Source organism: Phyllopteryx taeniolatus, chromosome 20 (genome assembly GCF_024500385.1).
Source record: "Phyllopteryx taeniolatus isolate TA_2022b chromosome 20, UOR_Ptae_1.2, whole genome shotgun sequence".
In the NCBI taxonomy this organism is placed as follows: Eukaryota; Metazoa; Chordata; class Actinopteri; order Syngnathiformes; family Syngnathidae; genus Phyllopteryx; species Phyllopteryx taeniolatus.
The window spans coordinates 13,171,838-13,198,091 of NC_084521.1; the positions used below are offsets into that span (position 1 = coordinate 13,171,838).

Consider the following 26,254-nt stretch of genomic DNA (forward strand, 5'->3'; position numbering starts at 1 on the left):
CCATCTTGTGAATTGCTTTACTAATCATAACATTTCGCCATGCTAAGCAGCCGCATAATGGATAAAGCACACTCAAGTATATTTATTGAGCCCCTTGCAGCATTATTGAGGTCCCACGTCCACATGTAAAATAGAAGCGCTCGAGGTAGCGTAACTGATTAGTTACGCTGTGTTTCCTGTCAGAGATGTATTGCACCCGCAGACCTTGGCCGCATACAGTACGTGCACTAGTTGCCAAACTTTGAGGGGGTTATGCAGTGGCTGTGGGGAAAAGCCATATCTTGTGATCTTAAGATTGAAGCTACATCATGTGTGAAATGAAGAGCACATTTTAAAGGTTTTAATTCCCTGCTGCATAGGCCATCACCATTTACATGCACATCATATATTGTTGTTGTTGTTTGAACAGCTGCATTGTTTTAACCCAAGAAGTTGGAATGGTGGTTGTTTGAGGGAAGTCCCACAGCAGAATAAAGGACTCCCCAGCGGGGATGGTCTCCAGTAGCCCCTCCAAAAGCTCCCAAAACGGGGTGTACTTTGAGCAGCCACGCAGCTCACATTGACCACCTGACCTCCTTGGCCCCTCCCAAAGGTGGTGAGCCCATGGGAAGGGCTGTTTCTGGCCAGGCCCCAACGGGTGCAACCCCAGCCACCAGGTACACACTTCACATTTCTGTTGCCTGTTACTTTTCTTTCTTGGTTGGTTTTGTCTTCTGTGGCTTGGTTTACCGAGAAACCTTCCTATCATCCGTTTGTGCAGAAACTATTATTCAAGGATCAGGAACAGTGGCGAGGGTGCAAAAGAATATATTTTTTTTCTTTCCTTTTTTTCTTTTAATTCAGTGATTCATTGAAATTGCCATCCTTCAAAGTGTCAGAATGAGTTTTTGGGCTGTGGTTTTCTTGAGAGTGCTTTGACTAACCAGCTGTCAAAAAAAATTACGAGGGTTCATCTTTTATTATTGGTTCACCACTGAGGGCTTTGTGGTGATGGCTCAAGGGTAAAAAACCACATAGGCTTTTATTGAAACGTTGTAATGTGCAGTGTGGTTTATTATTTGTGTTGTCCCTGCTTATTTTTTCCCCCTGTCAACCCTTGCCAAATCATGCCATATTTTATACGAGAACGGCGCTTTCTCTGTCCCAGGAGTCAATTTGTTTTTTGCTCCAAATAGAAAGTTGCGACTTTGTGACTTAAATCCTCCGGTGCCTTCGTCTTAACGATGAAGGGTGAAAATGAGAAATTGTCTCCTCTCGGAGCACCTGTCAGCTGTCACCACAGTGGCCTGTGGAGCAAATCATCCATCTATGCCAAGACTTCTCTGTCAGCATTTTAGCTCCAAAAACTGAAAATTGAAAATACACGTGAACAGAAAGATGTGGAGAAGGAAGAGAAAATGTTTTTTATTGGTGGCGCAAGGGAGCCTGTTTCTCACCATAATTCATTTAAATGTTCTACTAAAACTACCAATGAATTCTCGAAGATAACAATATACCCTAAATTTAAATATAGCGAAAACATTTGTATTGCATTTCTAGGTGTTTCAGTCCAACTATCTGGCATCCTCAATGTTTGTTGAGGGCGTTTTGACAGCCATTTTATGCTGTACTGCTCCGCCAAACACTAACTTCCAATTTCATTGTTTTATTCTAACGAGACAGTGCACATAAATGAACATGTTCATTATATACAGAGAACTCTATTTGGAAAAAAAAAACCTTGAAAACAATGCCATTGTTAGCTTAACACTAATTTTCATCCGTGGTCCCCCGAATGACTGTTGCAGCATCCAACTGTTGCCATCTGTAAGCCTTTATTCACTTTACAAATAAGGAAATGGGCAACAATGAGCTTGTAGTGTGCATAAAAATTCCATCCATCCAATTTCTGTACTGCTTATCCTCACAAGGGGTCGCGGGCTTGCAGGAGCCTATCCCAGCTATCTTCAGGGGAGAGGCGGGGTACACCCTGAACTGGTCGCAGGGCACATAGAAGTAACCAACCATTGCTAACCATTGCATCCATTGCGTTGGAGTGAACGTTTAACAATGAATTCACTAGAGAGAGACACTCTACAACACAGCTGTCAAACCCATGGCCCGGGGCCAGATCCGGCCTGCCGCATCATTTCGTGTGGCCCGCGAAAGCAAATAATATGCGTCGACTTCACGTCTCTTGCTGAAATACCAAAACTGCAGATTGAGATATTGCCAGCATTTTTTTTTTTCCCCTCTCATCTCATGTTCTTCTCTTGACGCTCCCTTCTTTTGGAATAAGTGCTGCAAAAAGAGCCAAAGAAAAAGCAAAACATGCAGTTAATCCTTTTGATGCTAACTGAACTGAGGTCCAGTTGTTTAGGTTTTGTGTGACTTTAGAGGGACATTCCCATAAATGGTGGTCAAATTCCAGATCTAGTATGTTTACGTTGCTTAAAAGGGACTGAGAGCTCGTCCCATTTCTCAGTTTTAGTGGGGGTTCACAGCATTATTGAGTCCTAATGTTTGTGTCATGTTGCCAGGGAGCTTCTGGAGCTTCTTCAGAAAGACTTTTATTGACAGCTAGTCCGACCCATTTACATTGTCCGTGCAGAATTCCACCCTGTGTGCCAACACTGCCATCGCAGCTATCACTGGGACAACATGTGGATTGTATTAGTAGGAATGTATTCTCACTTGACAGCTCTACAGCTGGACCATGTGTATGGCCGAACATCTGAATGGCTCTTAATCAGTTTGACGGTGCTGTGATTCTAACTTCCACTGCCAGGGTTGACTTTCGGAACGTTTATAAGAAGACAGCCAGGAATTGGCTTTGGGATTAAAGTGCGTGTGCACGTGCGAGTGTTTTCAGATCAGCTCTCTATCACTGTAATTGGAACGGATGAGTCCAGTCCTACACCGTCTCGGTTTTCCTTCATCAACATGCAGATATGAAGAATTGTCTAATAACACATAAGATGAAAAGACTCCTGCCTTTTGTTTTCCTCGACCTTTCACATCTGTTTACAATATTCAACAACATGCCCAGAGCAGTCGTGCTGTTTCTGTTATCATTATGTGTCTTGTGCATGCGGTGGGTTTGAGAAGGGCTGATTTCAGTCTGATTGGATGCAGACTCATTTCATGTCTTCGCACAGTCCACCAAATGCCATCACGCATCCAGTGTGAGTGAAGCCAGATCACACGCATGCGCACACACACACACACACACACACTCACGTCAGGTCTTTTGACTTCCATACCTACATTATCTGCAATGCTTAAATTGAGTCTCTTCCATGCACAAAAACAAAACCTATATTAAAACTTATTTCCAAGGTATAATACACAAACAGCTATGACTGCTGACTTCCACTCTTCAGGGAAGACTTTCTACAGGATTTTGGTGTGTGTCTGTGCAAATCTTTGGTCAGTTTCCCTAAAGAAAAAGGTTTTTTGTGTTTGAAACACTGAGTATTCTCATTAGATTCCTTTACTTCATTCTTTCCCTTTCAAATGGGCCTTTGCGTTGTCTGGCCCAAACAACGAATCGAAATGAAAAGCACTTTGCGAAGGCATAACAACTGCCAAAACCTAAGTATTATTTATTCATTTTGCATTTCACAGTTCTTGGACAAACATCACAACTGTCACGTTAATCTAATATTCTATTGTCTTCTTAAAACAGTCGAGTACAGAACACTCCCAAGTGAAGTTAACGTGAATCTAAGCACCACTTCCTTCCTGTATGCGACAATTTCCGATCAACTCTGCAGCCGGCTAAATCCTCCTCCTCCTCTAAGCTAACTGCGAACAATGTGCTTTATTTCATTACACTGTAAATCCAATCTCATGCTTCACGCTCTGCGCAGGAGTTAGCAGGCAGTGTGAATGAATGGAATGACACGGGTAAAAATGTCAACTCCTTCAATGGTGATGCCAGTGGGTCACTGGCATGGACGGCTGAGGGATTCTGAGCAATTACCTAATCAATTAACGGGCTGATTGGCCTCTTGTAGCTCTCCTTTTCTCAAGCCAGAAGTCAGAAAAATGTACATAAACACATTAAATACGTTCTAGTTTTCATTTTCTTCTTTTTTTGTGTGTCCTGTTAGGTCAAGCAGAAAGGAAGAGCTGTGTCCCTTTTCTGCCGGAACAGTTTTACTGTGTCACAGTGGACTTTCTTTGTATTCTGATGGAAATGTATTTAGAATTACATGTGACATGCTTATTAGATTTAATAGACGTCTGACATTATTTGTAGAACTTCTACCTTTAATGAAACCTGTCTGGTCATAGTGGCTTACCTTTTCAAGTCTTGCTGCAAGAGCTTTCCAGATAATCTTGATATCTGCATTAATCAGTGATACAAGCCAATAATTAGTCGGTATAGTGTGGTCTTTGCCTGATTTTTAGTAGTAATTTGATCGCAGCTGTGTTCATATGGCTACTAATTTGACCTTTATCTTTTATCTCGTTGAGTGTTCGGAAAGATAGAGGCGCTAGTATTGGCCAGAAGATTTTATGCCTCTCATTGATTTCCTGAATGGTTGTTCATTTCAAAGAATGTGCCTTTGAGCTCACGACCTTTTGTTTTCACAAAGATTTTTTGTTGGAAGTGTTCAAACTTTGCAATGATGGGACGTGGTCGGTTTCCTGGACGGGGGCCTCCTAATCGATGAACACGGTGAAAGGTAATCTTGTCGACTGTATCTTGCTGCTTCAGCGTGGACGTCATGAACCTTTTAATCTGCGCCTCGGGGTCCTTTTTCGACGTTTTCTAGAATGCCCGAGAAAATGAGATTGTCACGCATGCTTTGTGATTGAATGTCCAGTGTAGCTTCTTTGATGATTTTATACTCTAATCTGTGAGTTTTTAATTCTGCTGTTTCTGACATCATGTTTGATCGGAGAGCAGCATTATCTAATCTTAGCTCCTTCACCTGTTGCTGTGTAAATTCCGAGATGTTTTTGAGCTCAGTGATTTCTTGGCGAAGCAAATCGAGTGTAATTGACAATTTCTTGTCAATTGAGAGGAGGACACTGGCCTGCGTTTCTGGCAAACCGAGCAAATCTGTCGAGATAGACGAATCTGTCTTCTTCCAATTCAGCGGCTGCTCAGTGCAGGAACTGGGATTCTCCATGACAGACGGGTTAGCATTGCCGTAGCTGTCGGTCAGAATCTCAATTGGCTCTCTCCTCGTTATCGCTGTTAGCGAAGCTGATAGAGAAGAGAAAAAAATTAAGCGAGAAACAGACAAAGAACGTTTGTCTCGTAGTAGCTGCTTTTTCCGGGTCTGTGCAAGAGGCAACGCCATGTTTTCGTCTCCGGAAATCACGCAGTCTCTCGCGTTGTCACAGCATGCTTGCGTTCCCCGACAGACGATCTATTTTGCAATATACGCAGAGCACTTGGTATACCGGCACAATCTGAAGGATTCAATCCAAGAACAACATTAGAATATTTTGTCTCTTTGAAGATGGCACCCAGTTTTGTTTGTAAGGTACATACAGTATGACTTCAGCAATATATGATTTTTTTTTGCCTGCATTATGCAGTGGTGTGCTGTTGTGTACGGAAAGGTGTTGCTAAATAAGATAACCAAAAATAATAAGAAACAGCCCTCAGTATGATGAAGTGCAGTTCTGCGTATGAAAGCCGGTGAAACTTGGACATGGTCAGCCTGCGAATTTGTCTTCAGAGAAGTCTTTCATCACACCTCCTTCACATATAAATAAAAAGGCATTAAATATTACAGAATTCTTCACATCTGTAGCCATGTGCAATGTTTGCAGCTGCCTGCTTCTAATGGTGTAACAATGACTTTCGTCGAATGACTCATAAGTACCACAAAGGCATTGTTGCTGTAGAACCAGTCAACAAAGAATAATAATGTATACTAAAGCCTTTGTTAGGTTCATAATGCTATAGCCGATACATTAATAAATCTACTAATACTCAAAATTTTACATCCTGATTGCAGGTACCAAATAATGTTTATTGCACATTTTCAATTATATTGATTGAGAATAATCAAAATAAATCTGCGATTTAACAAAGTTTTTTTGCTTAAATATAGATTTTGTGGGTACGGTGGTTGACTGGTTAGCACATCTGCCTCACATTTCTGAGGACCGAGGTTCAAATCCCGCCCCCCCCCCCCCCCCCCCCCCCCCCCCGGGTGCAGTTTGCATGTTCTCCCTGTGCCTGCGTGGCTTTTCTCCGGGTACTCCGGTTTCCTCCCACATCCCAAAGCACCTTAAAGTCATATTCAACTCATTTGACATTACCCTTAAAAATGATGGGCTGACAGACATGATTTTTAATGAGTGAAACATCGATACTCTCATTTCTTGAATACATTTATTGCAAATGACTCATCTTCATTTCAATCAGCACTTGCAGTACCTTATCTTGAGCAGCTCGCTGTTACCAGCTGTTCAGTTGTTTACTTCCAACACTGTCAATAGCCAACCTGACTTTTCTCTGTATCATATGGGGGAAGTTTACCAGCCGCTTTCTCCACCGTAAACCCAACAAAGAGCCTCACTTTGTGTCGTACCTCTACTGGAATCTTACATCACATTGCTGTCCGCTCCCAATAGCTGTTTTTTTTTTTATTCCACAACAGAAAACGTATGTGAATTTGTGAATGTGTGTGTGTGCGTGTGTGCGCTCGAGCGCAAGCACTGCACACTATGAACAATAACATTAGCGCAGATGCTATTACTAACATAATGAGAGGTATCCTGGATGGAAAAGCTAGAATAGAGACAGTGCAGGGTCATTATGGCAACAAACAAAATGGAGTGTTTCTATATTATTACAATGAAATGCAACATCACAATTTCAAGCCTGCTGTTTTAAGGTAATACTACTGAATCTGAATCAATATCATCTTTATTGAATACTGTTAAATGCCAGATTTTTGTTTATCTGTATGTATAGGGGTTTGTCACAGATAAAAAAAAAAATTATAATAATAAATTAAAAAAATATATTTTAAGATTTGAAAAATCCTTGTGTGTACAAGGCCTTAGGTCTCTTTATTGTCATGCACAATTAGCCCCGTTTAAACTGATATCAGTTCAATCATTTGTGTTATGTGATTGTAATACCGTATGCTGTCTTTTCAACACAGTCTGATGTTCCACATGGAATCATTGCTTTCATAGGGTCTTTACTTCACACGAGCTCTTTCCATTCATCCCTGTCGCACTACCTGATGGAAGTGTTGGGCTATTTGCTTTCATCTTATCCAACAATGACAGACTGGAAAAGGTGGAATCTGACTCACTGAGGTCATCTTCAAAGCCAAAGCGTTTTCACCCCATTTTTACATTTGCATTTAAACATGAAAACAAGCACTTACACGTAACTAATTTTGTTTTGATAATCCCACACTATGCAAGTCAATTCTATACTTAAAATAAAAAATAAAATTAGGATGTTTTTCTTGCAATATTACTTTATCCTGGTAACATTTTAATAAAATAAAAACATTCTCTCAATAATAACTCATTGTAAAATGTACTTTTCTTTAGTATACAAACTATTGACTGTATGGAGTGCTTGCTAAATCAATTTAGTGTAAAATCAAGTGTTACATGGTTAAATGAACAAGTGGCTTATTGCAAGCGCCATTCATTTGCAGTCTGACAAAAGATAAGCAGAGCTGCATTGAATTTTGTTGAAGTTTTCTGACAAGCAACACATACTTGATTGCTCAGGGAAATTGTCCACGTGGTGATTGTAAGGCATCATTTTGTTTTCTGATGTGTCTGTTATTGTCGCATGCACACGTACTATAATTATTGACAAAAGTAGTTTAGGAGCTTGGTGCTTCCCCCATGAGGGAAAATAGAATCCACGCTGTCGTGTAGCGGCTCCTGCGTGCTTAGCAGTTTGCAGTCACTTTTTTGCATTTGGGGCTTTCAGTGCAGCCACCGCTAGCTCTATCCCTAGTCGTCGTAGTAGCAAAGTCGCCCTTGTTAACACCTTGCTCTGTTAAAAATATGATTATTTACTTAAAAGTATGTTTGTTTTGTAAAATAACAATTTATTCTCCTAAAAAATACTTTTCTTCTTTATTGTCAAATATTAATTTTCTCATAATATTATGGCTAGCCTTGTAAAATTACATTTTCTCATAATTGCGCATTTTTCTGTTCAGTGTGTCTGTCATATTCCCTTGTACCAAAAATTTCCGCTGTAACATTGAATCAAGATGACCAAAACTTAGAAATACTGTATAACTATAGTAATAACAATAATACATTCTTCTCCCAACAGGACAATTACAACACAGATAAAATATCAATCAAATATCAAATATATAAAATTAAGAATTAAACAGTTTGCATCAGACCACCAACTATCCAGGACAACAGAACAGTAATGGCAGAATAACAGTGGGAAAAACTGTAGGAACAACAATCAAAGTAAATAGGTCTCTTTACAAAGGAGGGTCTTCAAGTGAGTGTTAAATTGAATACGGAGTCCATGTTACTGATATCAGGAGGGAGAGAGCTCCAAAGTCGAGGAGCAGAAGGTGCTGGACCCCATGGTGGACAGATGGGCTCGAGGGACGGTGTGGCTGATGGAGGAGGCAGACCTGACAGTCCGAGTGGGATTGTTGATGCGGAGGAGGTCAGAGAGATGTGAAGGAGAGAGGTTGTCATTCGTGGCCTTGAATGTGCGGCGAATCCCTTTATAGTTAATACGATGTTTGATTAAAAGCCAGTGGAGTTAACTTGGTGGAGAATGGGTGAGATATGTTTAGTGTATGGGGTTCTGGTGATGATGCATCCGGCAGAGTTTTGGACCAGTTGGAGTTTATGGATGAGTTTATGGGGGAGACTAAAGAGGAGGGAACTGCAATAATCCAAACGGGATGTAACAAGCGTGTGGGCCAGGATGGTGGTACTATGGTACTGTTATGCTTGAGTGTTGGGTGGAAGTAGACGGATAGGATAATGTTATTGATGTGGGTTTGTAATGACAGGGTCTCTGAACCTGAAGGGAGGGGGAAACAAAGGAGTTGTCGATGGTGTAGGTGAAACTGGGATGTTTGGCAAGTAAGGATTTGGAGCCGATGAGGACAATTTTGACACTGGTGAGTTTGAGAAAATTGGAAGAAAACCAGGATTTCATTTCCAGGAGACAGGCATAGAGGGTTGCGGGCGGGAATGTGGAGGTGAGTTTGGACGAAAGTTAAAGCTGGATGTTGTCCATGGAACAGTGGAAGTGAATGTTGTATTTGCAGAATATATGGCCAAGTGGGATCAGGTAGATTATAAACAGGATAGAATCAAGGACTGAGCCTTGGGGAACACCAAGATGGTTGTGATGAGAAAGTTTTCAGTCGAATGAACCAAGTACGGTCATATGATTTGAACCAATCGAGGCGTGTGTCAGATGAAGTAATGGAAGCCAGTCTGGCGAGAAGGATGGTATAGGAAATGGTATCAAAAGCCATACTCAGATAACCTTCCTTTCTGAGTCATAAAAGACGTCTGATTCCAAAGTACATACATTCACGTTTACTTTAAAACACAATTCAACTTCCTCAACTACACTGCTTGGCCCAGCACCGTCTTCTAACCTTGACGCTGCGAACTAAGGCAAATTAAAATTAATTAACTTGTCTATTGTGGCGCAAAAACAATCACCCAAGTGTCCCCTTCTCTTGTCAATGTGGCTCGTTTCTCCGGAGAAAAATGGCTAAGATGTCACTATCTTTTGCAGCCGATGCCTACAGAACAAGTGTGCAGATGATAGATGTCTGTATTTCCAATTATTTCTAATGAGTTCCTCGTCCATATTGCAGGCTCATTAGGAGAGAGGGGATCTCTGCATTACGGAGAATAATAGGAAATGATAATACCCCGGTAATGACTGGATAATTGTCTTTTAATGCACATTCAGCGTGCTATTTCGGCCCTGCTGATTCTTTTATGTTTTCCTTTATGGACCAGTAAATGCCTGACATATACGGTACAAGTCATCTGTGTGAGATCTAAAGAGACACATTGAACCAAAGTAAAGTATGTTACTCGTATGGCGACACGTTGACCGACTGGTTAGCACATCTGCCTCACAGTTCTGAAGACCCGGGTTCAAATCACCTGTGTGGCCTTTCCATGTTCTCCCCATGCCTGCGTGGGTTTCTCCGGGTACTCTGGTTTCCTCCTGTATCCCAAAAACATGCAGGCTAGGTTAATTGAAGACTCGAAATTGCTGGCAAGGGGGCGCGGGACTACGAATCCTGTCTGGTTCGCCGCTGCCTTGCTACATAACGCTTGTGGGGCCAGACGGCAGAGACACTGTAGACCAAATAACACAAAACACAGTACAGTTCACGGGAGATGTTTTTTTTTTTATTTTATTTTTTTACTTGTGGGCATAGGTTGATAGCTAACTGCATGCTGAACTTGTAGAACTGGGTCAAGTTAGTATGAATAAGGAAATGGCAATCTGTCGAATTGCCAGTGCATGAAATACGGGCGCTTGGTGTTCATATAGTGGGGGACGGAACTCATGCCAGAAAGTATACGCCCAGCAAAAACAGCAAAAAAAAGTCACCGCAATTAGAGACGCTAAATAATTAATACAAATTCTATTTTTAATTACTTAACATGCTCGCCTGTGCATGGATTTTAGGATGACTGAACTGTAATTGTATCTTTGAGTTTGTTCGTTTCTTCGTTGTGTTCCTAAACACTCGTTGCCATAGATAAAGTATTTTAAGTTATTTTATGTTTATGTAACCCTCTGCTTGTGGCTGCTGGATTCAGTCTCAAACTGACTAATTCCCTTATCATGCCATTCTCATTGGTTTTCTTGTCAACCTCTCCCGCTTTATTTTTAATTGGATCACTTCTCTGGCAGGCATTTCTGTCTCGTTTTTATTCATTGACAAAAATATCAATCCACTCCATCATCGTCTCCGTCCCCGTAAATAACTTTTTATGTAGTCATCTCGTTTTAGTCCGAAAAGGAAAGTTATTGACAATGACTACGATGAAAACCTTTCGGCAACAAAATTAACACTGCCATAAAATTACTGACTGAGAAAATACTATCTCCATGTAAATGACAGATATCAGCAAACAGCACTCTTTTCCTTCAACTGCGAAAGCCCTTGTGGGTTTCAAGTGACCGCATATGTGATTGTCCTGTGCAGGCTGCAGCTTCCTTAATTTGACATTAATTAAATCTCCAAACTTCCCCTTGGGGCAAAGACCTCACGCATCCAAACGTTCAAGTCCCATGACTGAATTTTGCAAAAGAACAGATGAACTCTCTCTGGTCCTTCACGTTGCCCACACACCGATGGCAATGGAAAGACTGAGGCGCTCTTCTTTTAGGTAAACATCACAGAGCAAAAGGGGAGGACAGAGACAAATAGCACGAGCTAGAATTTTAACAGGAACAAAAAAAAAAGAAGACAAGAAATATGACCCCCCCCCCCCCCCCCTGCGACTAAGCTGCTCCATTCCATTATGTCACTCAGTCCATTTATTCACTGTTTTTGAAAGCCGAGGCACCTGAAACACTATCATGCAGCTACTGTATAGAGCACAACTGCATTGTTGTTCAGATCCTTGAAGAAATCAATGACAATCAACAACGTATTTTCTCAAACATTTTGAAATGAGGTGGCACGTTGGTCGACTGCTTAGCACATCTGCCTCACAGTTCTGAGGACCGGGGTTCAAATCCCGGCCCCGCCTGTGTGGAGTTTGCATGTTTTCTCCGTGCCCGCGTGGGTTTTCTCCGGGCACTCCGGTTTCCTCCGACATCCCAAAAATGTGCGTGGTAGGTTGATTGATGACTCTAAATTGCCCGTAGGTGTGAATGTGTGTGCCAATGGTTGTTTGTACCCCACCTCTCGCCCGAAGATAGCTGGGTAGGCTCCAGCACGCCCGTGACCCTTGTGAGGATAAAGCGGTACAGACAATGGATGGATGGATGGATTTTGCAATGAAGGAGTTACAAGGGCATATTGAAATGTTAATTATATTCGTTATATCAACAGCAAATGCCTTCTTGAGGTATCACCTTACCGTGGTGGAGAGGTCTGTGTGTGCCAATCAAACTAGGAGCCAAGTTGTTGGGGGCTTTTTGCCCAAGGTACAGTCTAGATACTCATTTGGATTTAATGCAATGTAGAAAACGTACAGTTTGCTGGAAAACCATTACAAGCACAAAATGCAACATTAGCAGTGTGGTCCATCATTGTTGTTTTGGCTATGATGTCCTTGCACATGCATAAAGAAAACACTTTTAGCAGTATTAACCACTTTTTTCCATTATATTTGTAACCTTGTGTCTTTTTTTTACTCATAAAACTTTATTCTCTTCAATTTTCCTTTCATCCATCCGTCCATCCATCCATTTTCTGAGCTGCTTCTCCTCACTAGGGTCGCGGGCGTGCTGGAGCCTACCCCGGCTATCTTCGGGTGGGAGGCGGGGTACACCCTGAACCGGTCGCCAGCCAATCGCAGGGCAGATGGAAACAAACAAGCATTCGCACTCACATTCACACCTACGGGCAATTTAGAGTTGGCAGGGGATTGAACCCCGGTCCTCAGAACTGTGAGGCAGACGCTCTCAGCAGTCAGCCACCCTGCCTCCAATTTTCCTTTCAGTATGGCCTTAATATTTCTTTGTGTATTGCTGATGAATTAACCGCTTAATAATTTAATGCTGAGTTTAACATTTCCCTGGTGCCACACATACTTCCAGTAACAGTTATGGCATCATTGTCCAATCCTTCTTCAACGGAGCGTGACAGTGAAAGTAGACTGTGTGGACTTCTCAAGGCCGAGGTCGGTGCTGCAGGAGCCCCATTGTGAAGCTGAGGGATGACGTAGCTTTGTGGCTGGAATGGCTCATTGAGCGTGGAGCTGAAGATGAGAGATGCCTGCGCACTTTCACAGCTGGAATGGCCTTTGTCATTCTCCTTGTTTTCACTTGCTTCATGCATCCCCATTCTCACTCCGCAGCGCTAAGGGGAATTTTCTTGAAGGTGTTATCCGAACAACTTAAAGATGAGCTCACGGCCAGGGACGGACCCACCTCCCTCGAGAATTTAATTTCATTAGCAATAAAACTTGACAACCGCCTCCGTGAGAGAGCTTGTGACCGAGGAACTACGACATGTAGTTTCACTCCACCCACGAGGGCTGCGCCTCCCATGACTCTGCCGCGCACTGAACCCCCTGCCACTTTCTCTCCACCCCCCACTGGACCAGAGGAGCCTATGCAACTAGGCATGACCCGGTTAGACCCGCAAGAACGACTCCGCCGCTTCACTCAGAGGTTATGCATCTATTGTGGACAGCCTGGTCACTTTATTGCCACCTGCACTCTGGCGCTGATGACAATTTCATCCACGAGGGCTTGGCGTGTCAGCTCCAGCTTCCCCTCCAGCCCCTCCCATCCCCTAAGAAGGTTACGGCCGTGGACAGACGACTCATCTCCCCTGTCACCCACCAAACTGTACCATTCAACCTGCTCATTTCTGGGAATCACCGTGAAACCCTCCAGTTATTTGTCATCCCTTCCCCTTGGACGTCACTTGTCCTCAGCATCCCTTGGCTCAAATAACACAACCCTGCCTTAGATTGGACCCACTTGTCTATCACTGGTTGGAGTCACTCCTGTCATTCCCACTGTTTTCTTGCGGCCGCCCCGTCCTCCAGCACACCTCAGCCACCAGTAACACCTACCGATCTCTCCCGGGTTCCAGAAGCGCATCATGATCTATCTCCCGTGTTCAGCAAGGACCTCGCCATCTCTCTCTCCCCCAGCGCCCCCTATGATTACGCCATGACCTCTTGCCAGGAGCCCCTCTTCCTTTCAGCCGCCTCTTTAATCTCTCCCATCCCAAAAAAGAGGCGATGGAAAATTATATCAGTGACTCCCTTGCTTCAGGACTCATCCGGCCATCTTCTCCCCCCGTGGGCGCTGGCTTCTTCGTGGAAAAGAAAGCTACCACTCTCCGGCCCTGCATTGATTTCCAAGGCTTCAATGACATCACGGCAAAAAAACAAAGCACCACTACCCCTTATTGACCCCTCTTTTGAACCCATCTACGACACCCAGATTTTCACAAAATTGGATCTACGCAATGCATATCATCTTATCCGCATTAGCGAGGGGAATGAATGGAAACTGTAGTTGTCATGCATGTTGTGAAAATACTCACAGGCTTCAGCAATGTTTCCAATACAAATGTATGCAACGATATTAGAATTTAACTTGCACGTTGCCGTGAATATTTGTTTATTATTTCACATCTCTAATTTCCTTTGCATCTCCCACAGCAGGGGGAACGCGTGTGAAAGAGCGGGGTGGCTCACCCGCACTCGAAAGCTGCAGGGGAGGCCACTCACATCACCTCCAACGTGGGAAGTTGCCACTGAAAAGGACCCGATTTGAATTTATATGTGAGTGCGAAGAATACAGCGCTTGCACTGAAGCGTGTTGCCTTATTCAACAAAGAAGTGTACTAACAGGCTGCTACTGATGCCGCTGTGCACAGCATCACACGCACACACTTTGCGTTGCAGCCCTAAAGCTGTGTGTGTACGAATCTTGTGGAGTGGGGAGCCTGATGGCGGACCATTCACTGAGGGATAAACCGGTAATTTAAACTGAGGATCCTGAGCTCAGTAACTCCACCAGGGACGTTGTTCGCATTGTGCTTTTTTAGTAGCAGGAGTATTGAAAATCCGTGTGACGCTTCGATGAGATGTTGGACTAGGAACAACAGAGACATTTGGTGCAGACAAACTACTAACATTGCAAGATCAGCTTTTACTTTCCTTCTTTTCTCTGTGTTGCATGGATCTCGCTGACAAAATTCCAGATGAGAGATTTGTGGTTGTCGATAGGCCCCGAATGGCAGCAGCGCTTCCGTCAGACCGCCCCAGGGTAGCTGTGGCTGGAAAAGTTTGATCGACAACCCCCACCCCGCCACCCCATCAACAACTATGTTTTAAGGTTTGAACATTTATATCAGAGATTGAATTACATATCAAGGTACATACCACAATTTAGCATTACTATATTTTAAAAACAGTTATTTGATTCGTTATTTGACACAACACACTTTGACCTCGTCGAGCTTTTATTTCGGTACTTCCGTCTAGCTGGGCTTGAATTTGCATATTAGTGAAACATTCAGAGTCAACATTGCAAACAGCACCCCATGTTATGCCTTTTATTTCCAGATTGCACCCATCTCACCAGTAGTTGCTCCAGTGGTACTAGCTGGATGAGCTGCTCCCCTCGCCCACCAAAAGGACAGCCGTGCGCGGCTGCTGAGGACGCGCCGGGAGGAGACGCGCATCCCCCCACCCTAACCCACAGATCCACGCGCACAGGCTGCACTGATGCGCACGCCCGACATCGCGCCCCTCCTCACCCGCGCACTCGCTGGAGTAAAGTTGTCTTCCTCTCCTCTCTCTCGTCTTGGGTCTTCCATACACCTCCACTCCTCCCCTTCCTCTCCTCGGGGAGAGGCACATTGTCTTTGGCGCAGTGTCCGGTTTCAAGCCATGCTGCGCGGCGCGCTCTCCCGCGTGGCTCAGAAATAGAAGCAAGAGGTCCGGGAGGAGGTTCTGCTGAGAGACACTTTGGCTGAGGCTGAGCTCCTGTCCCGAGCACAAACTGAGGATATATGCATATTTATCTCTGTTCTTCATCACTGCTCTTCTCCGCGGACGAGACACGCAGCGTGGATCTCAACTAAATGACTGCGAGTTGACCAGCTCACCTGGTAAGAAACCCATTTCCAACATTTAATCCTCCTTGGCTCTTTTTTTTCTTAGCATGCTAAATATTGCGGCTGCAATTCCTCTCATATAGTTTTACCCATTTACTTTTTATACTTGATTTAAAGGTGCACGTGGTAGAACTTGCAAGTTCCCAAATGACATACATTTCACTAAACAGCCACACGTAGTCAGTCTCAAGTCCGTTTTTTTTTTTTTTTTTTATAGAAGTTTTTAAATAATGCATCGCCACCTGTGGCCGCTTGGTGGCACTGGGAGAGTGCAGCCTCCGCCAGCATGTTTGACCCACGCAACAAATACTGTTTGGCTTCTGCTCCTCTTTTTAATATCTTATGATAGCAGAGTACAGTAGGGTCATGATAAATTTGAATGAGAGACAGACTCAAGTACTAATTGGTATGTCATGGAAAAATAAACATTTCCCACTGTTCCGTATTGTGGCTTTAACAGCGTTGTGGAGTGCTTTGCTTTAAAGTATTCATTTATTAATTTGCTTTATGTCTTTCAACGCTGTTCTGTGTTTGATTTCTGTTCTGTGTTTTGATTTACTCTGTTCTGCATCCAAAATGTTGTTGCCTCAACAAATCTAGTGTGTAATTTCACTCACAAGATTTCTTTGCATGCGGAGACCCACTTACGGGGCTCAACATAAGAATCTTTCCCGTTGTGCCATAATGCTTCCGTCTTGTTCGCTTCTGGAAAAAAAACAACAACAGTGTGTCCTCCACACCAGATTGAATGACTTCACTTGACCTATGTGAATGGCACCACACATGAGGCCAGGGCAGGTCACAGCACGGGAGCACACACTGGATGACTGTTTCAATGTGGTCTGTTTATTTAAAGAAACTTTTGTAGATGTATTTTTGGAACATAACATCCTTTGTTTTTTGGTCCCGCATTGTCCTTGCCGTGCTCGTGACAGTTATGATAGACACAGCCTGCACTAATATAACAAGCTCAGACCCATGAGGACGCTCCAGACCTACAGCCAGATGGTGGAATTACTTTAGACTTCCAGGATCCTGCGCCTTTATTAGATGCTAACGCTCTCCAGGGAAGGAGCGGAAAAATGCAAAGTGACAGTGTGAAATCACTGAATGAAAGATGTCAAAATATGAGAAATCAACACGCCTCTCCTGGATGATTGTAATGATCGTTACAGCCTCACATTCCTTTGCATTGCGTCTAATCAGCATGATGGATATTTGAGTCCCGACATAGAAACACAGCAATTAGTTTCGCCGGGAGAATTCCTTGATGACGATGACCCTTGTGGCCCGAGTGGGCTTTGCGGTCGCTATGACAACCACATGAATGACGAGCCTATTGTCGCTGACCTTTGTGAGATGGCTTTCCCTCAGGGGGGTTCCAGTCCTACTGGGAGTGAAAGTGGAGAGGGATTATCACGCACATGTAAACTACACAGTCATTACCCTCTGGCCCCCTCAGTGCTCTTTTAAGGTATTTGGGTGGCTTATTTATCTGACATGCACCATGGGGCTTTGGGCTTTTTCTTAACCTCCACACTCACAACACACACACACACACACACACACACAGTCCTAGCCTTATCACTGCGCCAAGGAGGTTGTTTTCATCTTTTGTTTGTAATGGTCCATTAGCATGTGACCGGTTTTAATTGAACTCAGATTCACTTTTCTAAAATGTGAGATAGAAAAGGTATTCAGTTCATGAAACTGTCACCACAATAAAGCAGTCAGGCCCATTCCTATGTTGCAATAAGTTCCAGTTCTGATGTTATGGTTATCATTTCACTTTTCGCCTTTCTCGGTGGTGACAACCTTTGTTGTCATCATTTCATAACATGACTTTTCGCGTGATGTCAAACCCCAAATTTTGACTTTTACTGTTGAGGCATATTTCTGACAGAAAATCTTGGTAGAACTCCAAATTGTATCACTTTTTTTGACTTTGCCGATGCTACCATACACTGCGCAACATTTTTAGTAGCTTTTGCAGCTCGATGTGCTCAGGCGTCATTTTGATCATCACAAAGGCAAATAATTTAAAAGTCAAGTTTTTTGCAACATTGTTGCCATGTAAATGTATTCCTTTCACTTAACTAGGTCAAGGGGTGTGTTATGGATCCAGCAATGGATCAGATCTGCATTAGATAGCGGATAAACATTTAAAAAAATTTTTTAACTGTAATACACTCTACCCTCACCCTCTACCGTTATCTGGCATTATGTTATATTATGTTTGCCCTTGTCATTGTTGTTTGTTCTGTGTAGTGTTTAAGTTGCATCAGCCAGCTACGCAGTTTTCATTTTCATTAGATCATTGTCATAAAAACGTATTCAATCTTAACTGCTTAACCAACTTTCCATCAAACTTTGAATTGAACTACATGGAATCTCTTGTTGCAGAGTCTCCTTAAGTAAAACCAGACAAAAGTTGAAGCGGTTTGCCACTTCCTCCCTGCTGTGCTTGCTCCCATAAGCTGCCATTCTCTATTTATATCGTACACTATAACCGCTTTGCCGTTATCTCACCCCTCCCCTTTTCCCTGCTGCCACTGATGAGTTCATTCCACTTGAAAACACTTATTCCAAATATCTTTCCTATGCCACAAGCACTCTGTGGGGTTGTGTGTTCATTGACGAGAATAACAACATATTTGCTATGTTTCTATAAGGGAAGAAAAGCTGTCCGGTTGAAAGCAAATGGGTCTCTCATCCTTGCTGTTACTTAGCAGGATAGTACAATGTTGCCACAGTGACCGGTCCATCAGTGGACTGCCCAGCCATTAAACTGGTGTTCTAGAAAGGCCAGAGTCCGAACAGTTGCCATAAAGATTGGTTGGAAGCTATAAAGTACCTCCTCTTCATTTACACTCACCGGCCACAATATCAGGTACACCTAATGGGGTACAGTAGAAGCTCTGTGTGAAATAAAGATTCCCTTTATAAAGATAATAATGTTCACTGTCGATTGACACGTGTATGAGGTCATTGGGGTTCATGGTTCCAGCAAGGAAGCGGATTGTATCCAATGTGATGCTGGCTGCACTATTAACTCAGTTGTCACCACCGTGTCTATCCAAGAGTAAATGTCTGTGGTTTGTAGCAAACATGTCCATATGTCACGGAGAATTAGCGCCACTTAAGCAGCATTGACCTGCCAGCACTGTTACAGCGTTGAAGTTCTGTCCCGCACTTGACAGCTCAACCTTAAACTCCCCTTCAATAGCAGAGGAATCTGTCTTTGAACCAAGATTCCTGTAAAGAGGCGGAAGGCTCTATTTGGGTCATCATTAAATAATCCCTAAAGCCTCTTTTTCAGGGGAGGATCAAACCAAGAGGCTGTTGGAAAGGTTCAAGAGAAACTGATCAAAACTTGCAACAGGTTTTTGTCAAGATGATGATGCATTTTGTATTGATTGATTGATTGATACATTACATTGTATCAATATTAGATAAAAAAATAAAAAAAATCCGATGCATCTCATTGGTAAGCTATTTTTAGAGCAGGCCTGGGGGGCAACTCATGTGGTCCTTTGGGACTAACTGGTGCTAGAGCAATGGGCACATTATTTAAGTCAATACAGTCATTGAAAAAAAATCATATAAAGATAATTATGTACAACTTTGATTGATACCCTCAAAGAGCTATTTATTTAACATCATGGTTTACATTATTTCTTTTTTACATGACCTGAGTCAAGTGGAAAGTGCTCATGTTTGCTTATCGACAAAATGTGTGTGACGTGCCAGTTTGAATTAATAAGGTCAAACACTCCTGTGTTCTCTTCCCTCTTTTTTTGGGTGTAAAAGGAATAACTTTAAAACCCAAGCAACAGAATCATTTGATAGCAACACTTGACTAATAGATTTCCCTAGACACACAACAGATTTACCCGCTCCATAATTCACTGAGGTTAAAACGGGACTGCCTCCTGAGAGACTCTAACATGTGGTGCTGTGTAGTCACTTCAATTAGCAGCCATCACCTTGAAAAGCAAGCAATTCCTTTTGCATTCTTGTGTTTTTAAGCAAGTCTTTTTTTCCCCTGCACATTAGAAGAAGGGTTAGTCTTTCGCGGATTGACATTTTAGTCGCCCCTGACTCAGGGGAGTCCCTGAGACGAAGCGTCTCATCTTTATAGAGCATATCATTACATGATAAGGAGCCCTTTTTGATGTGATGTGTTTAGAACTTTGTCTGTCGCACCGCAGCAAACCAGAAAGCCGCTCCAATTTGATCAGTGAGCGTGTGTAAATAACCCCCCCCCCCCCCAAAAAAAATCCTGTAATCTTCGGCAAATTAAAACATATGACTTGACTTTGAAATCACTACGAAATGGCTAATCAGAGCAATATCCTCGGAAGAGAAATAAAAGTTGTATGAGGAAGCTTCCCTCAGCAGATGAATGGGGAAAGGAAATTGCAAAGCATGCTGCATTCGTTTTATCCCACCCCAATGCCGAAGTTTGCGATAACATCTGAAAGATAAAGCGGCTCACTGGTTGTGATGCAGGAAAAATGGAAGGCAGATACAGTAGGAGATTAAAGGAGAGTTCGAGAAAAGGAAGATTGGACAGCAGTGATAGAAGTGTCTGAGCAGATAAACAGACAAAAGGGTAGAGCTGCCTCTTTCTTGAATGTAAAAGATGCAGAAAAAGGATGTTAATCCTCCCGTACTCAGAGGATAATATCTGCGGTTGTCAAGTTGACACGTTGTCCCGATCAGGCTGGAGGGAAATTCTTCAACATTTGAGCATGAGTTTTTCTCAAGGGGCAGCAGTCTAGCCCATCCCTGATGTAGTGCAAGGGCAAAGAAATAGACAGGATAGCACCCAGCGTCCAATGATAAATGGAGGAGAACGCTAATCGAAAACAGACAAGAAGAAGAAAGTCCAGCTTGAATCAAACAATGATGTCACCTAATTACAAAATTCAAATTTCGACTCCAGCCTTTTGTGTGGAGTCGGCATGTTTTCCCCAAATTTGCGTATGCCTTCTGCGGTTACTCTGGCTTCCTCCCTTCCTCCCTCAAAAACAGGAATATTATGATAAGACTCTAAATTGTCCATGGGTATGAATTTTTGTTTGAATAGCTGTTTTTGTCTGTATGTGTCCCGCAAATGGTTGGCAATCAGTCCAAAGTCACCCGAAATCATCTGATATAGGTTCCATCTTACCTGCAATCCTAATGAGAATAAACACTGTAGAAAAAGTATAGATGCACTATTGACCCCTTTTAAAATGATTGTCAAATTGACATTTCACCAAGACCCACCCACACTCATTACTTTTGCTAGTTCCATCCTGCTTTCAGATCCAACATGAAAAGAAAAAAAATGAATGGCCCTAAAAGCAGGGTCATGCTCTCGTTATTGTTAAAATTGTGGAAAGGCAATAGGCTTATACAAACATTACAACCAAGAACATGTAATTAGCCTAGTTAGCTTAGCTGGCTAAAACTGCCACGGACAGTTAACCTCACCTTAGCAGCATAACGTTAGCATCTTGGTTGATGAGCTAACGACAGCATCTAATTATTTCACGAATAATGCAAATACATTGAGGGATGAAAGGGATTAAAACAATATGGAAATATAGAAAACAAAAATAAATAATCCAATTCAGTGAACCACTGCTTGAAAAGTGGTGGGCCATTGTTCTGTGCTGCACTGTGATTGGCCAGTCTGCTCTTGAGCCGAAGTCCATTTGAAAAGCTCTTTTCCAAAACGTTATGACTGCATTTAGATTTTTGTGAGAACAATAAAATACTCAGATCTGCACATTTTCTTTACATTTGCATCTCATTTTAGAGTATGCGTTGGCTTTGGCAAGATACAAAATATTTTTTATTTTTATTTTTTTAAGTTTATCGGTGTTTATCTCATTTCGTGAAAGCACTCCTTGCTTGGTAGTTATATGAAAGCTTGTGAATTTAGCAAAGGGAATTTCTAATATTTCTGGTGATTACGGGGGGGGGGGGAATGTGCTTGTGTGATTATTTTCTATGATTTGCTTACAAAATTTTCCTGAGCACACTTTAAAAATGCAACATCTTTATGATTGACAGTCTTCAGCACTGTGCATGCGACTCATTTAGAGTTCAATGCTGTGCAATGCGGTCATTCCTGTGAACATTTTTTAAAGTGCGGTCTCTTACTGAGCCTCGGCGATAAGTCCGCCTCTTCCTGCAAAACAAAGTAGAGGGATACAGATGCGTGGCGATGCCAGCACTCTGTTTCGACTACTCATGAAATCTGAGAATCTTTCTATCCCCTCGCCGAGTTGTGCTGACTTGCTGCCTCCATGGCCCTGCTGGGACTGATGTGGACTGTTTAAAGCTTCTCTTGAGTTAAATGTCTCCCTCATAAGTTGTCCTGATGTGGAGAAAAATAGTTCATGCTCTAGTGAAGGTTGAATTTTGTGTTGTTGTGTGATGCCCCAAAACAAGAATGGCGCAATGAAGCCTGCAGCGTTACATAATGATTCCACAGAGACTGACAACAAAGAGGATATGAACAAAGTAAATTGACATTCATTGAAACCCACATTTAAAACCAGACAAGTATTGAAGACCATAGCAAAAATGTATTTAGATATTTGAAAGAAACAATTTTTTTTTTGCAATATTATACTTATCATATTATAACTATCATGCTGGGAGATATCACACACCGCCCATACGAACATATGATTAATTTTTCATCCTGTTTTCAAATGCATACGAAGTCTATTTCGGCTGGAAACAAAGCCTTTCCATTTTCACTTTCTCAGGCTATTTTGACCCTAGCTTGACCAAATCTGACCCCTCCCTCGACCAGAACTCAGCTGCCACCCTTCTATGAATGAAGTAAAAAGCACAGACAAAATAGTCCTCATTTGCTCATCTTCATCAGCAGGGGTCTTAGAATGGAGAAGGTGATTGCCAAGCTAACTTCAATGTGAAAAGCTAAGATCAAGTTCAATTAATATAGAAGACTAAATGGCTTTAGTTGCAGCTGTTTTTCAAGGTTGTTTCTCACTCTAGCTGACATACACAGCGAGGAAGGAACTCCTACGCAGCAGATCTATTTCCTTCAGACTCGACCTCGCGCTTTGCTGCAATGATCTTGTTGTTGAAATCAGTGAAACCTTGTAGCATATAGAGCCATTTTGTCCTACTTCCCCTGAAGGCTTTTTGGGGCAAAAAGTTATCCCTTTACCCTATCATTTAAGGGTAAAAGGAGTGTCTTTACTTTTTGTTGTCATTCTGAAGGCTTACAAGAAGGGAAATTATGTTCTGCCGTAATGTGCAAGAGAATACATTTTGTTCTTTTTCTCTTTCTTTGTCTTGCAGCTGGATATGATGAACTGGAATGGCAAACACTCTTTGTCTGTCCAGCTGTCTGTGTAACGGTGCCACTATAGTAAGTCAAATGGCAACAAATTGAAATAGTATATAATAATCTCATTTGCGTCAGATTAAGCACTTTTTATTATTTTATTATTTTTGGTTTTTTTGTCCTGTTCGGCTGTTAGGTCAAGCAGAATGGAAAATCTGTATCCCTTTAGGTTTATTGAGAATCAGACTTGATCAGTCGAACAGAACTAAGTTTCTAGAAGGGAGAGAGAAACAAAGACAAAAGACAAAGCGCTAATTGTAAACAGGATGAGAGAAGTAAATCATTACATTTTCGACAACAATGAAACATTAAATATAAGTGTTGCATGGGGATGTAGTGCTACACCCTGTGAGGGAAGGACAGGACAAGATTGAACAGGAGAAGAAGCATGCAGGACAAGGGTCGTGAACCCAACAGTGCAACTAAAGTGTGGTGGCATTAATTATGTGAATTATAAAAGTCTACAGGACGAGAGTATAAGTGAGGGGATATACACGCGATTGGCATATTCACTTTACTTTGAAAGGATGTTGAACCTTAAAGGAGTGCCTCATGAAACCTTCCCACTTCCACAAAGTTCTACGACTTGTCAGACCACAGAACACTTTTCCACTTTGCATCAGTCCATCTTAGATGAGCTCGGGCCCAGAAAAGCCGGCGGCATTTCAGGGTGTTGTTGAGAAATGGCTTTTGCTTTGCATAGTTGAGTTTCAAGTTGCACTTACGGATGTAGCGCCGAACTGACATTGGTTTTCTGAAGTGTTCCTGAGCCCATGTGGTGATATCCTTTCCACATTGATGTCGGTTTTTGATGCAGTGCCGCCTGAGGGATCGAAGGTCACGGGCATTCAATGTTGGTTTTTGGCCTTGCCGCTTACATGCAGTGATTTCTCCAGATTCTCTGAACCTTTTGATGATATTATGGACCGTAGATGATGAAATCCCTAAATTCCTCGCAATTGTACGTTGAGGAATATTGTCCTTAAACTGTTCGACTATTTTCTCACGCACTTGTTCACAAAGAGGTGAACCTCGCCCCGTCTTTGCTTGTGAATGACTGAGCAATTCAGGGAAGCTCCTTTTCTACCCAATCATGGCACCCACCTGTTCCCAATTAGCCTGTTCACCTGTGGGATGTTCCAAACAGGTGTTTGAGGAACATTTTTCTTTTTTTCCACCTGTCCCAGCTTTTTTGGAACGTGTTTCAGCCATAAAATTCTAAGTTAATTATTATTTGCTAAAAACAATAAAGTTTATCAGTTTGAACATTGAACATCTTGTCTTTGTAGTGTATTCAATTAAATATAGGTTGAACATGATTTGCAAATCATTGTATTCTGTTTTTATTTATGTTTAACACAATGTCCCAACTTGGAATTGGGGTTGAACAAGAAATAAAGTATCTTTGTTCCTCTATTTATGCCAGTGAGGCATTAGTGACAGACAGAACAAATACATGCTCTTCTATTAGATGGCAGGAAGTACATACAGTAATTACTGTGCATCTAATTTTTGTGACATTTTTGTTAGTTGGTGTGCCAAGAGATTTTCCAATTGTAAAATATGTGCCTTTACTCCATAAAGGTTGGAAATCATTGGTCTAGTCAGGTCATGTTTTCTAATCAGTCAGGTCAAACCAACATTGCAACATGACAGAAATAATGGGTGCTAACTTACTGTAATTGAATTACTTTATTGTAATTAAATTACTTCTAAACTTAAGAGCATGATTCGACATAACCCCGGCATGTTTACGTACAACCGTTAGTGCTAGCACTAGCTTGCTAGGCTACATAACATTTTGTTGCCTGCTTGCGAGCCGTATCGTATTAAAAGTATGTGAACATACCTCAAGCAAGCCTTAAATAAACGTAATCTCCTGAGCACCGGACGGGTTGTTTTCCCCATTTTGTTCTTATAATACACGTGTCGCGATGTCGTCGCCACGGTAATGAGTGTATCCGGTCGCGTTTGAGATAAAGCCCCGTGATCATAAAAGACGGGATGCAAAGATTTTATTGCAGTCGTCTGACATCACAATCGTGAAAGACCAAATTTGTGTTGTAGTCTGATCCAGGCATTACGTGTTGTCTGTCTCAGACGTGTTGTCTGTCCCACAGCGCCGACGTGATTTAAAAAAAAAGAATTTTATTGGCTGTCAGATATTTACAGTAGTACGTCAAAAGACACGCAACAAGGCTAAAAATAAACTAGCTTTTGGATTCAAATATACTGTACACGATGGCGACGTGGAGTAAATCTCTTTTGCAGAACCGATCAATGACATCATTTATCGGATTGACGAATTATGACATTAAAGCCAATCAGCCGATCATCATAAAATGCAAATTATCGGCCGACACCGATCAAGCCGACCAGTCTAGTCAGTCTAAAGTCTAGTTCTAAAGCATCTTCTTTTCGCCACTATTTTCTGCTCCTTCGTCCGCCATTGCTTTTCGCACCATTCTGTTTGTCGAAGTATTGTGTGACGTTTGTCGCCTTTTGATGACGTATAGATCTGCTGAGCATGGACTGACCACATTGACTGCAGTTGCATCGGATTCATATCTGATTTATATCCACATACGAAAGAAGCCCTGGTTGGCTTTGGAAAACTTTAATTGTAATGTTCAAATTGACATGAAACAATTATTTACATGTCACATTCTCACAAATCTAATTGACCTGCAGTATGAAATGAACAACCCAAAAAAACCTACCTTGTGCTTTGCATTTGGCAGATGTATGAAACATTCCAAGAGTTGTAACAACCTAAAGAGGTGGATGATTTGTCTCCCACGCTGTACATCACTCAATACTGAAAAGTTCATACAACACTTCAGTCATCGCAAGAGGGCTGTAAATGCTTTTTCTTGCCCTTCCATCAATTGAGGTGGGTCAGCGTACAGGGTCAAGTGTGCACTTTTATGGTCTAGAATTAAACAACATATGAACTATTTCCCTCCAAACACCCACAGAAGCGCCATTTTAAAAAAAAAAAAAAAAAAAAAAAAAAAAAAAACAACTGTAACCCATCCTCATCCCCGTCCTAATGGAGTGAATTAGCAGCATTCAGGCTGCTGTTCTACACAGTTACCAT

At 42.2% G+C, this 26,254-nt stretch overlaps 1 protein-coding gene across 1 annotated transcript in view; it reads left to right on the top strand.

The window, feature by feature from the left end:
- The first annotated feature begins 15,526 nt into the window (after nucleotides 1–15,526).
- The window catches only part of sema5a (sema domain, seven thrombospondin repeats (type 1 and type 1-like), transmembrane domain (TM) and short cytoplasmic domain, (semaphorin) 5A), a 128,298-nt gene continuing 117,570 nt past the window's right edge, over nucleotides 15,527–26,254 (top strand). Inside the window, exon 1 of the mRNA XM_061758495.1 lies at nucleotides 15,527–15,770. The gene's annotated coding sequence lies outside the window, so the exon portion shown is untranslated. The remainder of the gene's footprint in view (nucleotides 15,771–26,254) is intronic.